The sequence below is a fragment of the Bos taurus genome, chromosome 26 (assembly GCF_002263795.3).
Source record: "Bos taurus isolate L1 Dominette 01449 registration number 42190680 breed Hereford chromosome 26, ARS-UCD2.0, whole genome shotgun sequence".
Classification (NCBI taxonomy): Eukaryota; Metazoa; Chordata; class Mammalia; order Artiodactyla; family Bovidae; genus Bos; species Bos taurus.
In genome coordinates, this window is record NC_037353.1 from 38,326,199 (window position 1) to 38,342,204 (window position 16,006).

The 16,006-nt window shown below is 40.9% G+C and overlaps 1 long non-coding RNA gene across 1 annotated transcript; it reads left to right on the top strand.

Moving 5' to 3' along the window:
• Positions 1-314: 314 nt before the first annotated feature.
• On the top strand, positions 315-14,438 carry LOC112444480 (uncharacterized). Its single transcript, XR_003032768.2, has 3 exons — positions 315-434; positions 9,813-9,920; positions 10,716-14,438. It is a non-coding gene; the product is annotated as an uncharacterized lncRNA (long non-coding RNA).
• The last annotated feature ends 1,568 nt before the right edge of the window (positions 14,439-16,006 follow it).

Genomic DNA, 16,006 nt, shown 5'->3' on the forward strand with positions numbered 1-16,006 from the left:
CTCTCTCCCAAATGAAAATGATTATTACAGAAAGGAAGTAAATATAACTTGTGTTTATAGACCCTGCATGAGGAAATTGACACTAACAACTCAAAATTTGAAAGAAATTACATAAAGGTGTAAGGGATTTTGAAAAGCCTTAAACTTTTCATTTATAATAATAAATAGAACTTCTATTCATAATGTGTTGGGAAGGGTAAGAATTTGTGGACCAGGATACATATTTGTATGTAAAAATGTTTTATATGGATATTTTTTAAAAATTTCCCCTTCGTAGTATCATACTATTATGTTATGCAATTTTTGTTCCCTCAACAGAGTCAACTGAGTGACACCTTCCGGTTTCCCTGGCGGCTCAAATGGTTAAGAATCAGCCTGCAACATAGGAGACCCAGGTCGGATGCATGAGTTGGGAAGAGTTTGCAAATACACAGGTATTTGTCTTCAAGTTGTGATTATCTCATTGTCATGAGCCTTGCTGAAATCTTCCAGAACACGGTTACTCTTCTGGATTTATGTGGAGGTTAACAAGGACTGGATCATATTGATTATTGCTGAAAGAAATGTTTATCAGACTAACATAAACTCATCATCCTTGTATTTTGTAAACAGCTGATGATATTTTTTTATGACCAGTTAAAATCGAAGATGGAGGACTTTAAAAAGGAAATAAAGGATTAGAATGACAATATTTCTGAAACTAACATATATGTTCCTTTGGAGAGCATTAAACAGGTGAGCAGCTGGCAAAAGCATTTGGTGGGATAATTTTCTCCCCCTGCATAAGACCCAGCGAGCACCCTTTCTCCCTTTCTACTAATTTAATCCACACAAAACAAAATAGAGGACTTTAAAAGTAGTGTTATATTTTGTGTGTTTGATATAAAACCAGTTGAAAAGTATTGCATTTTGAGGCACAGACCCAGTGCTTCTTGACCCAAGGTCAGATTTCAAACTATTTCTGCTAAGCAGTTTTCAATCAGCCTGAACAATATTTTAGTCCATCTGAATGTCTGATAATAAAGGTAGTTTGGGCTTAGAACCAGGTGCTTATCTTTTACATGGTCTGGATTAGGTCACCTTCCAAGCACTTACAGTCTATGATTCAGGGACACACGATTTTGACCCTGTATTATTTCATTTTCTCATCATTGAAATGATCACTGGTGATCTATGTAGCCAAAATTAAGCATCAGACTTAGTTTGACAGGGCTTCCCTGGTGGCTCAGACGGTAAAGAGTGAGCGAGTGAGTGAGTGAAGTCGCTCAGCCGTGTCCGACTCTTTTCGACCCCCTTGGATTATAGCCTATCAGGCTCCTCCGTCCATGGGATTCTCCAGGCAAGAATACTGGAGTGGGTTGCCATTTCCTTCTCCAGGACAGTAAAGAATCTGCCTGCAAGCCAGGAGAATTGGGTTTGATCCCTGGGTTGGATCCCCAAGATCCCCTGGAGGAGGGTCATAGCAATCCACTCCAGTGTTCTTGCCTGGGGAATCCCCATAGACAGAGGAGAGTCCACGGGTTCGCAAAGAGTCAGACACGACTAAACACAGGACAAGGTTAGTTTGGCAAAGTAGACTTGAAAGCAGTATTTGCTTCCAGAAAGTGAGGCGATAATGGAACGGGCACTGAATGAAGAGGGGCCACCTGACTCAGCCAACCAATGGTGCGTATGACCTTAAGCAACATAAATTCTTCTTTAGTAAAACGGCAGCCTGTAAGTTTCTTCTACTTCCAAACTTGGATCTCAGATTATCTAGAACTGCTTCCGATAGACTCACATCAACCTTTTGCTGTGGTTGTTGATCAGGCTTATCGAGAAGGATAAGGTATTTAGATTGTGGAATTTGTACCGATAACTATGCTCTTGTAACCTGAGGTCTTAATAAAAATTAAGGACATTTATCGGAGAAGGCAATGGCACCGCACTCCAGTACTCTTGCCTGGAAAATCCCATGGATGGAGGAGCCTGGTGGGCCGCAGTCCATGGGGTCGCTAAGAGTCAGACACGACTGAGCAACTTCACTTTCACTTTCATGCATTGGAGAAGGAAATGGCAACCCACTCCAGTGTTCTTGCCTGGAGAATCCCAGGGACGGGGGAGCCTCATGGGCTGCCGTCTATGGGGTCGCACAGAGTCGGACACGACTGAAGTGACAGCAGCAGCAGCAGCATTGAGAGAGTAGCATCGAAACATATGCATTACCATATGTAAAACAGATAGCCAATAGGAATTTGCTGTATGAGGCAAGGAGCTCAATCCAGATCTCTGTGACAACCCAGAGGAGTGGAATGGGGTGAGAGATGGGAAGGAGGTTCTAGAGGGAGGGGCCGTATATATATACCCATGGCTGATTCATGTTGATGTATGGCAGAAACCAACACAATATTGTAAAGCAGTTATCCTCCAATTAAAAATAAATTTTAAAAATAAATTAAGGAAGTTTAAAAAAAGAAACAACTCCTGTCCAAACTGTGAAGTACATTGTTTGAATTTCTAAGCTCAAGTTTTGACTAAATCATCGTGTAATTTCAAGGGTTTTTATTTCTCTTTGCTTATATACATTTGAACACAGGAAAGGAATGGGACAAACCAGCTTTGTAAACATGAAGTCTGGAGCATGAGACAGCTCAGAAATCAAGGGCTGCAACATTTTGTAAAGCAAGATTAACTCCAAAGTTCCTGGCACTCACTCAGATAGAAACATTCACTCAGCTTTCATTGAGTGCCCATCCCAGGAAAGGTTTTGTCCCCTGGAAGCTAACTACCAGTGTGACCTTTGGAAAATTATGTAAACTCTCTAAATTTAGCCTTCCTCATCTGCAAAAGAAATTGTTGGGAGGATGAAATAAGGGGTCAAGTAAAGTTCAGGGAGGAACTGGCACACAGGAAGTGCTCAAAAGATGTTCATTGCTGTTGGGTTGGTGGTATAATTCCACTTCTCTTTGAAACAATTTTCCTCATATCTGAAGGCAACAGTCAGCAGCACAGTTGTTCTGGACTATTCTTCACCAAGGAGTTAAGTATCTGGAGCAGCAGCTGGTGGCAGCCCACCAGCTGGCTCAGCGGTAAAGAATCCTCCTGCAATTCAGGAGTCTCAGGAGATGTGGGTTCGATCCCTGGGTTGGAAGATCCCCTGGAGGAGGGCATGGCAACCCACTCCAGCATTCTTGCCTGGAGAATCCCATGGACAGAGGAGCCTGGCGGGCTACAGTCCATAGGGTCTCAAAGAGTCGGACACCACTGAAGCGACTTAGCACACATACACACAGCTGCAGCGGGTGCCTCACTAGCTCAGTGGATGAGAGTCAACCAGTGGAGACTCTGAGTTACTTTAGTTTCAAGCCAAAACCAATGTTATCAGACACTTTTTCCAAATAAAAATAAAATAACTCCTTAATATTCAGACCTTCATTTAATATTGAACATTAACTTTTAAAAGTATCATTTTAACAACTTAATTAGATTTTGAGTTCCAGAAAAATAATCAAGACTCTCTAAATTATATAACTTCTTTCTCTACAAGCAGCTGAATTAGAAACTTAATAAATTATATACCAGATAGTATTTTAAAATATTAGATTTTTACTTAGAATTGTGATAAATTTAAAAACAGAAGCATCACATCCTTTGGTACACCTAGTAAGATAAACATTCAGTGACTGATCAGTGTTTTCAAACTTCCACACAGCACTCTAATTTTAAGCATGTAATCTCTGTATTAGGGCCTCCTCAGTGGCCCATCAGTAAAGATTCTGCCTGTAATGTAGGAGATGCAGGTTCAACCCCTAGGTCAGGAAGATCCCCTGGAAAAAGAAATGGCAACCCACTCCAGTATTCTTGCCTGGAGAATCCCACGGACAGAGGAGCCTGGAGGGCTACAGTCCATGGAGTCACAAAAGAGTCAGACATGACTAAGTGACTAACACTTTCAATTTCTAATATTCTTGCCTAGAGAATCCCATGGGCAGAGAAACCTGGTGGGCTGAAGTCCATAGCGTTGCAAAGAGTTGGACATGACTGTGTGACTGAGCGCTCTTGGATCTCTATATTAATAATAATAATAGCCACTATTTCTGATTGCTTCAGTTCAGTTCCGTTCAGTTGCTCAGTCGTGTCTGACTCTTTGCGACCCCATGAATTGCAGCACGCCAGGCCTCCCTGCTTACCTTATGCTAAGTTCTTTAACGTCACATACTCATTTAATTTGAAAGAGATAAAGCTACAACCAACATAAACATCAATCACCATTGTTTTTTCATATCCCATCACAAAAAAGAAGGAAGGTTGGAAGGGAGATTGTCCTCTCAGGCACTGCTCACATCAGGATGACAAAGAACACTTGGAAACCAAATTCTTCATATCCTTAGAACAACTCTTGTACTTCAGTTGGCTTTAAGCATTATCATAGCATCCTTGACACAATCCCAGAGCCTAACACTGCATTAGTGAAACCTCAGAGGCAAGCAAAAGAGAATCAATCTATTTTGCAACACCTGGCATACTCTCTGAAGCAACAGCCTTTACTGTGGTGTTTGGCATCCATAAACTGCAGGAGATGAGATTGCCCTGGCAGTCCAGTGGTTAAGACTCTGCCCTTCTACTGCAGGGGATGTGGGTTTGATCTCTGATCTAGGGACTAAGATCTCCACAGCCCTTTCGGCATAGCCAAATTAAAAAAAAAAAATGCTATGCATAAACTGCAGAGGGATTGACATGTATCAGTGAACCCATCCATTGGGGGAAAAAGTCACTTTTGACATCATTTATGCTTTCGTAACCCAATGATGGGAAATTGTTGGGTTTTCATTCAGAAAACCAAGGTTCACATACCACTTTAATCTACTAATTCTGTTTATTAGACATTTGCCAGAAAGTAAACTGCAATAGTGTATGGAAAAAGCATGCTGTAAATCATTGCAGATGGTGACTGCAGCCATGAAATTAAAAGAGGCTTACTCCTTGGAAGAAAAGTTATGACCAACCTAGACAGCATATTGAAAAGCAGAGACATTACCTTGCCAACAAAGGTCCGTCTAGTCAAGGCTATAGTTTTTCCAGTGGTCATGTATGGATGTGAGAGTTGGACTATGAAGAAAGCTGAGCACCGAAGAATTGATGCTTTTGAACTGTGGTGTTGGAGAAGACTCTTGAGAGTCCCTAGGACTCCAAGGAGATCCAACCAGTCCATTCTAAAAGAGATCAGTCCTGGGTTTTCTTTGGAAGCAATGATGCTAAAGCTGAAGCTCCAGTACTTTGGCCACCTCATGCGAAGAGTTGACTCATTGGAAAAGACTGATGCTGGGAGGGATTGGGGGCAGGAGGAAAAGGGGATGACAGAGGATGAGATGGCTGGATGGCATCACTGACTCAATGGACGTGAGTTTGAGTGAACTCCAGGAGTTGGTGATGGACAGGCCTGGCGTGCTGCGATTCATGGGGTCGCAAAGAGTCGGAAACGACTGAGCGACTGAACTGAACTGAAACTGTAAAGAATTTTATAAATATGAAATTTTATATTGGGTACCTACTAGCATTTTAGCATCAATAGTTAGATGACTTGGACAGATTGAAAAGCAAGAAATTCTACCTTACCATCATTCAAATTAAGTTCAACTCAATTTAATTTATAAAGTAATGAATAAATAATAACTTAGCTACGTAGATAAATGTATGTGATGGGTCAAATATATTGACAGAATATACTGTGTTTGGACAGACTAAATATAAATGTATTGTGGAATGAAAACCCCCATACGCTCTTGGAAAAATACACCTTAATAGACCCTTGTGGCTGTAGGGTTGATAATACATTGATAACATCTTCCATGCTTCTCATTCTTAGTTATACAGAGTCCCCTTGAGACTTTCCTCCTAGTCTGAGGCAGTAGCTAGAAGAGCCAGGCGTACAATGCCAAGGTCCAGCATCAACTTAGCCATGTCAAAGTAACCAGTAAGGGAAGAGGTAACAAAAGCCATGGTTTATGCAGTAAATAAAAAATGTTGGAAGAACGCAATTGGTGAAAGAATTAGACTGGACAAAGATTTTACTGGTCAGGGAGAAGGGGAAAAAATAAGAATACTTTCACAGAGGGTCAAGCTTGTTGGATATTTTTTAATGTCTCTGTGACATTTCTCTTCTCTCCCTTGTTGAGCATGAGTATTGGGCATATCGTTCATAAAACTTCCAGACCAAAAGTAGTTATTACTTGTATCCTGTTTTCCAGGAAGTTCCTTGAAAATGAGCCAGGTACTAGAGGCTCCCCAATCCCTTGCACCATGCTGCCTTGGAGCAGCAGCACAGCAGGAGAACATCAGGTCAGGGGAACTCTAGACAGAGAAGATCCGAGGTAATCCCCTTAGCCTCTTGTTATCAGAGAGGCACCAGAAAAATCTCTTGAGACTTTCATCTTCTCTAGAGAGGTGAGAAAATGACTAAGAAACCACTGGTAGACCTAAATGATCATCCAAGTTATGATTGGAAAGGTTTGGAGCACATGGACCAAAGACCAGGAACCGACAATGATGGTGTGCTCGGTTGCTCAGTTGTGTCCAACTCTTTGGGACCTTATGGACCGTAGCCTGTTGGGTTCCTCTGTCCATGGGATTCTCCAGGCAAGAATACTGGAGTGGGTTGCCATTTCCTCCTCCAAGGGATCGTCCCAACCCAGAGATTGAAGGGGTTGCATCTCGCCCCTTGTCTTCTCAAGGTTTTGCATCTTCCATTATTCTTTCTCCCTCCTGCATCCTCAGCTGTTTTCTTCTCTACTGGATCAAAGTCTTGGCAGTATGCATATTCTCTAATACCGCTCATATTAAAACCACAATGGCTCAGAAGGTATATTGGTATACACCAGGGGCTGGGGTGGGAGGGGGACTGGGGACAGGACAGAGTTTCAGTTTAGGAAAGTGAAAAATTCAGGAGATGGATGATGACAGTGACAAAACAATGTGAATGTACTTAGTGCCACTGAACTATACAGTTACTATGGTTAAAAGAGTATGTTTTATATTATGTGACTTTTACCACAATAAAAAACATTCGAAAAAACAACAACAAAAAAAATGAAACCACAACAATGGCTCATTTGACCTTGTGTCCCCTCCAGCTACTACCCCACTTATCTATTTCTTTTTGGAGAAAAACTTCCTGAAAGCCTTGTCACAGCTTGCTCTCTCTTTCTCCTATCTTCTTTTAAACTGTGTTCCAATCAGATTTTTGTCTTTCCCACTCCACAAGTACATGTTGCCAGGGTCAGTTTTCAGTGCTCATCTTAGGCTAATTAGTAACATTTGATACAGTTAATCACTTATAGCTTTCCTTCATTAGATAAAATTCAATGTTCAAATTTAGGAAACAAAGACATCTTAAAGGAAGACCAAGGTTCAGAACAATGGCTTACTCTGTTGTAATATTGGGTGTATTACAGGTTAATGTCATTGTGCCATACAATGATTAGTAATGAAAATATAAACCAAGTCTAATTTCCAGGACTCATTTAGTATATTTTTCATTTATATTTAAAATATATTTTATATCCACCCACAGCTCCGACCACAAAAGTTGTTAAATAGCCTTATACTAGGTGTGTCTCTGAAAAGCATGATTAGTAAGAGAACTCTTATTTGGTAGCTCTAATAGCCTGCCTCTAGAGAAACCTATATGCAGGTCAGGAAGCAACAGTTAGAACCGGACATGGAACAACAGACTGGTTCCAAATAGGAAAAGGAGTACATCAAGGCTGTATATTCACCCTGCTTATTTAACTTCTATGCAGAGTACATCATGAGAAACGCTGGGCTGGAAGAAGCACAAGCTGGGATCAAGATTGCTGGGAGAAATATCAATAACCTCAGATATGCAGATGACACCACCCTTATGGCAGAAAGTGAAGAGGAACTAAAAAGCCTCTTGATGAAAGTGAAAGAGGAGCGTGAAAAAGTTGGCTTAAAGCTCAACATTCAGAAAACTAAGATCATGGCATCTGGTCTCATCATTTCATGGGAAATAGATGGGGAAACAGTGGAAACAGTAGAAGATTTTATTTTGGGGGGCTCCAAAATTTACTGCAGATGGTGATTGCAGCCATGAAATTAAAAGACGCTTACTCCTTGGAAGCAAAGTTATGACCAACCTAGACAGCATATTGAAAAGCAGAGACGTTACTTTTCCAATAAAGGTCCGTCTAGTCAAGGCTATGGTTTTTCCAGTGGTCATGTATGGATGTGAGTGTTGGACTGTGAAGAAGGCTGAGTGCTGAAGAATTGATGCTTTTGAACTGTGGTGTTGGAGAAGACTCTTGAGAGTCCCTAGGACTCCAAGGAGATCCAACCAGTCCATTCTAAAGGAGATCAGCCCTGGGATTTGTTTGCAAGGAATGATGCTAAAGCTGAAGCTCCAGTACTTTGGCCACCTCATGGGAAGAGTTGACTCATTGGTAAAGACTCTGATGCTGGGAGGGTTTGGGGGCAGGAGGAAAAGGGGATGACAGAGGATGAGATGGCTGGATGGCATCACTGACTCGATGGATGTGAGTTTGAGTGAACTCCGGGAGTTGGTGATGGACAAGGAGGCCTGGTGTGCTGCGATTCATGGGGTCGCAAAGAATCGGACACAACTGAGCGACTGAATTGAACTGAATGGGGGACTTGGAGCTTGGACTTCAGGGATGAATATCTGTGTATGTGTGTGTGTGACTCAGTCGTGTCCATCTCTTTGGGACTCTTTGCCCGCCAGGCTCTTCTGTCCATGGAATTCTCCAGCCAAGAATACTAGAGTTGGTGGCCATTTCCTTCTCCAGGGGATCTTCCTGACCCAGGGATCAAACCCTGGTCTCATGCGTTGCAGGCAGATTCTTTACCATCTGAGCCACATGAATTATCTATATCCTTGCACTTTCTCTAGTTTGGTGATGTTAAGTGTCTCATAGACCCAAGTCAACTTTTCTTGAGGCAGGTCATATCAGAGTAGCTCTGACTCTGTCCCTGTGGCTGTGGCTTGGTGGAAGGAGAGAGCTGGTGGGCCCCACAGTCTGCATAGGATTTCCACTTTATTAGGGATAGAGGCAGAGCCAGTCCTCTTGGACTAGGCTGTTGTAGGCAGCTACAGTGAATGACATAGAAAACATTAAAATACAGACTTTAAAGACTTTTGGTGTGGTTCAAATTTCAGGGTCAAGCTTCATTTAGGAACAAAAATCATTTTACCTCTCAGTTTAAATGAAATAAAGTGTTCAAAATCACTAAATATATGCTCTTGTCATGTCAATGTTGTATGATCGAAGTACATATTATTCCAAGTATTTATTTCTATATTCTATTAATGTTTGTAGATTTTTTCTTTCAATTGTTAAAATAATAATGACTACAAATTATAATTGCTAATATTCTCTACAGTAGAAAGCTTTCAAATCACCTCCCAGCATTAATACCTTTAAAAAAAAAACTGAGTTGCATTTGGAATTTCCTGGATTCTTCTATTTGTCATGCAAATATTCAGTTCTGCTCTTTTTATGATAATATGAAATAAAGTAGTTTCTCATAGTAACATTGTAAATCATTTGCTTTCTATTACATACAGCTGGTTTTGTTACTGTAATGATTTTCTATGAGTGCACATTGCAGAATGCATAAGATGCAATGTGATATTCTTTTATTCAGAATTTATACATAATTATTATTTGCCCAGAAATAATGAGACAATTTGGAAATATAGTAATTTATTGTAATGCATTTCTTTTTAATACGTATCTATAATGAGGAAAAAAAAAACTTAATTTCTGAAAATGAGATGCCATCTCTTTTTGTTGTAGAGACCAGAGTTTTCATCTCACTGAAAATTCAGAATCAAAATCAAAAACAGCTGAGGTAGTTACTCGGGTGCCTTCCTTCAGCTTATTCAAAAGAATATAGGATGAACGGTAAGAATTAAGTAAACCACAAATTATTTTGGAGTGTCTGGTTTGCATTATAAATAAATTTTTCACTGCTGGTTGTTTTTTCAAAAATATCGCCTGTATTTTTGATATTCATTCCTGTGATCTAATGTAAACTATGTCCTACCAGTTTAATGTATTGTTTGTTCATGATTACATTTTTTATTACACTCATATGCTATAAATATTTTTCACTCTGCTCTTTTGGCTCTTCCCCAAATACCAATAGTCTTTAAGACATGTTGGGAAAAGTGTTATTAAGAGAGCTATCCTCCTTTTGTGTTGGCACATACTGATTTCACACCTTGAACAGAGTCTAACCACATCAACAAAAAAGTATTGATTTTTAAGACATGGAATTAAAGATTATTTATTAAAAGGAAACAGCAACAAAAAGTCAAAATAGAGTCACTCTGGCATAAGTCAAAATAGAGTATCAATCTGGGATCAGAATTTTCTTCCTTATTGATCTGGACAAAAATTTTTAAATACTTGATGGTAAATTTGCATTAGTTTGTACTTTGAGAAAATCAAGGTAGGTTAGTTTTTGGTTTTGAAGTCTAAATGCTTGTGAACCTTTTCTTATATACTTGAAAATGGTAAATTTATATAATATTCTCATATTTCATTCTTAATTACAAAAGTAGTATCACCCTTCACAATGCATCACATATGATAAGGAAGAAAGAAGACTTCTAGTCATTGTCTGCAGGCCACATATTTTTAAATTGTGTTTAATTTTCACTACAACGTTCTGTTTCATTCTCATTTTCTTGGTAGTTTGTGGCTCCACATGAAGAAGCAGAAAGTTTATGAGAGGGGGCAGTACACCAAGAAAGATTTTGGGAGGCAGGTACGATGGAGAAGATTGCCTTCGTGGAGAAGGACATCAGTGACGGACGGGTCAGCATGAAGTAGACTGTGCCCAGAGAAAGCCACAAGCACCATCTGCATGGGGGCCACCCTGTTGGTGGACGTAGGGACACTTGGGACCAGCCAGAGCAGCAATATGAGAAGAACCTCTCCATGCAACCAGCTAGTGACCAGATAGTCACCTTCCTCCTCCCAGCGATGTTAGTCCTTTCAAGGCAGAAGGGTCATCTGAAGCCATGTCCCCTCCCTTTCTTGCCTCACTCCCATTTAAACAGAAGAACATTAAGTAGAGTTCCCTGTGCTATATGGTAGTTTCTCATTAGATATCTATTTTATGCAAAGTATCCATAGTGTATGTGTGGCAGTCCTAATCTCCCAGTTCCTCCCCACCCCCGACCCTTTCCCCTTGGTGTCCACAAGTTTATTCTCTGTATCTGTGTCTCTATCTCAGCTTTGCAAATAAGATCATCTAAAGGAAGGCCAACCCACCTCTCACTCCCAGGTTCCTTAAGCCATGCAGCTGGGTGAGGGAAGGTTGGGTGAGTGCTTTGAAGAAGATATAAATTGGACTTTATAAACTAGATCAGATAGGCTTGTGTTTTAATTCCAGAATGGGCAGAATATTATGAGAGCTGCTGAAGTTATTCTGAAGGGATGTGCTGGCCATTAATTTCTTTAAAAGCCACCAGAAAACCTATTGATCAAGCCAAGAGAAGTTTATTAAATCTACTGCAATAAAAGAACAGACAAGAGTACTGGAGTGAGTTGCTCCAGGGGAATCTTCCCAAGCCAGGGATCGAACCTGGGTCTCCCACATTGCAGGCAGATTCTTTACTGTCTGAGCCACCAGGGAAGCCCAAGAGACAACACCACCTTGACTCAAAGGGGTGCCTCAAAGTGGGGCAGTTGGGAAAGGGCCTAAGAGTCTGGGCTGGTAACACTGGGGCAGGTGCTGCAAGGCAGGAGTAGGGCTCACTGGGTAAGGGCAGGTTGTTTGTGACATATCAGCTTTGGCTAAGGGCAAATAAAGGCTCCCGTCTTGGAATGAACCTTGTTCATAGCTAGTAGCTAGTTTTGATCAGTAAACTGTTTTGTTTACTCTTGTTTTTCAGAATAGGTTTATGGTGTTATCTTCCAAAACAAGTCTTTTCTGGACCAAACAGCCGAGTGATTTTGCTTGATCTCAATAATATTTAACACAGGGACTGGACATTTTCCCTGGCTTATTAAAGGGATAAGAAATTACAAGCTTTCCAATGAGGAAAAGAAACTTTCCCAAAGTAATGTTAAAAGCAGTGGTTGGGTTAGCATAAATCCATTTCATGTGTATGCCCTATGCCATTGAGACTTTGAAATAAATCGGTTATACTTTATCATCATCCTCATTTGCAATTATAATCTAAACTTGTCCAAGATCACAAAATGAAACACTGGAAGAGTCAGGATTCAAATCCAGGTCTGTGTAAGAACCCTCTGGCTGAGATATTTGTCCCCTCCCCTCCCACCCCCACTGATTACCTGGATTGGTACTCTGACCTTAAAAGTCTTTCTTCCCCGCCCCCCTGCCCCCCACTGTACCGTACTATCTCTAAAGAAGATAAGGCTAAGTCATTTTTCTTAGCAGAGCTACATTATAACTTTTTTTTTTCCTCTAGTGCTTAAAAGAAGAATATGTCCTTGGCAGGTCACATGTTGCAACGTCCTTATATGCTCTCTTGCATAGCCCCTTATTTCTGTCTTTTCTCTTTAAAAATATTGCAGAAAGCTGAAGCTGCTTCTTTACTTCTTTGATATCTTCCAGCACTTATAGGGTGCTGAGCATAAATTGGGCTTACCAGGTGGCACTGGTGATAAAAAACCCACCTGCCAATGCAGGAGACAAAAGATACGTGAGTTCAATCCCTGAATTGGGATGATTCCCTGGAGGAGGGCATGGCAACCCACTCCAGTGTTCTTGCCTGGAGAATCCCATGGACAGAGGAGCCTGGTGGGCTATAGTCCATAGGGTCGCAAAGAGTCCAACATGACTGAAGTGACTTACCATGCACGCAAGCATAGACTAGGAACACAATGCTACGCTGAATGGACTTGAAATGTTTACCACTCCTTGGGTAATCATATCTTCACTACAAGGTTGTAGCTACTATTTAAAACACAGTTGCTCTGCCAAATATTTGTTGTGAAGAATAAGCAAATATTTCCCAAAATGTTCAGGCAAGCACATTACCACTGTAAACAGATTTTTCACTGGGAAGTTTTTCTCTTACATTCAAAATATTAAAAAAAAAAAAAAAAAGTAAGACCAGAGACTATAAAACTCCTAGAGGAGAACATAGGCAAAACACTCTCCGACATACATCACAGCAGGATCCTCTATGACCCACCTCCCAGAATATTGGAAATAAAAGCACAAATAAACAAATGGGACCTAATTAACCTTAAAAGCTTCTGCACATCAAAGGAAACTATTAGCAAGGTGAAAAGACAGCCTTCAGAATGGGAGAAAATAATAGCAAATGAAGCAACGGACAAACAACTAATCTCAAAAATACACAAGCAACTCCTACAGCTCAACTCCAGAAAAATAAATGACCCAATCAAAAAATGGGCCAAAGAACTAAATAGACATTTCTCCAAAGAAGACATACAGATGGCTAACAAACACATGAAAAGATGCTCAACATCACTCATTATCAGAGAAATGCAAATCAAAACCACTATGAGGTACCATTTCACGCCAGTCAGAATGGCTGCGATCCAAAAGTCTACAAGCAGTAAATGCTGGAGAGGGTGTGGAGAAAAGGGAACTCTCTTACACTGTTGGTGGGAATGCAAACTAGTACAACCACTATGGAGAACAGTGTGGAGATTCCTTAAAAAACTGGAAATAGAACTGCCTTATGATCCAGCAATCCCACTGCTGGGCATACACACTGAGGAAACCAGAAGGGAAAGAGACACGTGTACCCCAATGTTCATCGCAGCACTGTTTATAATAGCCAGGACATGGAAGCAACCTAGATGTCCATCAGCAGATGAATGGATAAGAAAGCTGTGGTACATATAACACAATGGAGTATTACTCAGCCATTAAAAAGAACACATTTGAATCAGTTCTAATGAGGTGGATGAAACTGGAACCTATTATACAGAGTGAAGTAAGCCAGAAAGAAAAGCACCAATACAGTATACTAACACATATATATGGAATTTAGAAAGATGGTAACAATAACCCTGTGTACGAGACAGCAAAAGAGACACTGATGTATAGATCAGTCTTATGGACTCTGTGGGAGAGGGAGAGGGTGGGGAGATTTGGGAGAATAGCATTGAAACATGTATAATATCATGTATGAAACGAGTCACCAGTCCAGGTTCGATGCACGATACTGGATGCTTGGGGCTGGTGCACTGGGACAACCCAGCGGGATGGTATGGGGAGGGAGGAGGGAGGAGGGTTCAGGATGGGGAACACAGGTATACCTGTGGCGGATTCATTTCGATATTTGGCAAAACTAATACAATATTGTAAAGTTTAAAAATAAAATAAAATTTAAAAAAAAAAGTCATGGTGTCTCATCTACATCAGAAATAGATAAAACTACAGACGCATTTGTAAAACAAAGACCAACTGGCATTTCGGCTCCGAAACACAGGGTGGATTTTGTTTGCATATGTTAATCAAATACAGTCGCTTCAGCCCCTGCCCTGTGGGGCCAAGGCAGCAACTCTTGAGATGGTGGAGGTTGTCCCCCAAATATGCTAAACAAAACAAGCAAAATAAACCTTGTTATAGGACTGATGTTGAAGCTGAAACTCCAATACTTTGGCCACCTGATACGAAGAGCTGACTCATTTGAAAAGACCCTGATGCTGGGAAAGACTGAAGGGGGGAGGAGAAGGGGACGACAGAGGATGAGATGGTTGGATGGCATCACCGACTCAACGGACATGAGTTTGGGTGGACTCCAGGAGTTGGTGATGGACAGGGAGGCCTGGCATGCTGCAGTTCATGGGGTCGCAAAGAGTCGGACACGACTGAGAGACTGAACTGAACTGAACTGATAGGAAGTGGAGTGAGGATGGAAAAATGTGTGTGTGTGTGTGTGCTGGGGTGGGTGGTGATGATGGAGGTACTTCTTTCCCTAAGAACATTCTTCGGAAGCTGTAGCCTTTCAATGCTCCTCACCTGCCCTTTCTCACCTCCACAGACTACCTTCAGACCGGGCTGAGCTTCTACTGTTTAGGGTTGCCACAAAGATTCATATCAGTTGATTTTTTTTTTACCTGAATTAAAAAACATGCAATCTGGGACCTTATGCTATGTTGTTTCTGGAGGGTCACTGTCATCTAGGGGCAGCCGGAGGTCAACCATTTTCATGAAAAGCATTTGCTTTCTGTAAGATTTTGAATTGTTAAAAGATGAAGGAAACCAGCACATGAGTGCCAGAGGTCACTGAGTGCTTTTCACGGTTTATTTTGAAGTTTAGTGACACAGATTTTCCTGTCAGCATTTTAATGATGCTCACTCACTGCTTCTTCTCTGAGGAGGCAGCGAGGTAGTTAGAAGTGGTCCTTAACCTCGAGGAATGGATAGTGCGTCCACCCAGTTAAAAACTTCAAAACAAAGGGGCCATGTGCATTTCAGACTCTGAGAAACCATTTGTTCTGTTTCCAGTGAAGATCAACCAGCAGAGCAGAATGGAAAACCAGGCAATCCTTTCAGATCCAAAAGCTTTGATTTCAAATTACCTAGAAAATATATGGATTGCATTTTTGTGGCAGTGTCAACACTGAAGCAATTGTTGGAGTCATTTAGCAAACAGCTTTAATGATCTATTTTGTTAAGTGATCAGACTTAGCAACAAACATGCAGGGAATTCAGAAAAAAAAAAATCCATTCTTCCATGATGGTAATTTGATGCAGAAATAGGCTGTTTTTATCTGACAGGTGAAACATACTCCCCTGTTTTAGACAGAAAACACATTCACCCTCTCTCTCCCTGCTTCTTACTTCTTGTCTCTTCTTTGGTTTTTACATCTCTCCACCTACCCTCTACTTCCTGTACAAACTCATTGTTTTACTGCTCTGAGTTCAAAATGCTTGGAGTTATATAGACAAAACATTTCACGGTTTGATAAAGAAATTGCCCTTTTTAGACAAGGCCACGTTCAAGTTACTGCCTACAGTGTCATTA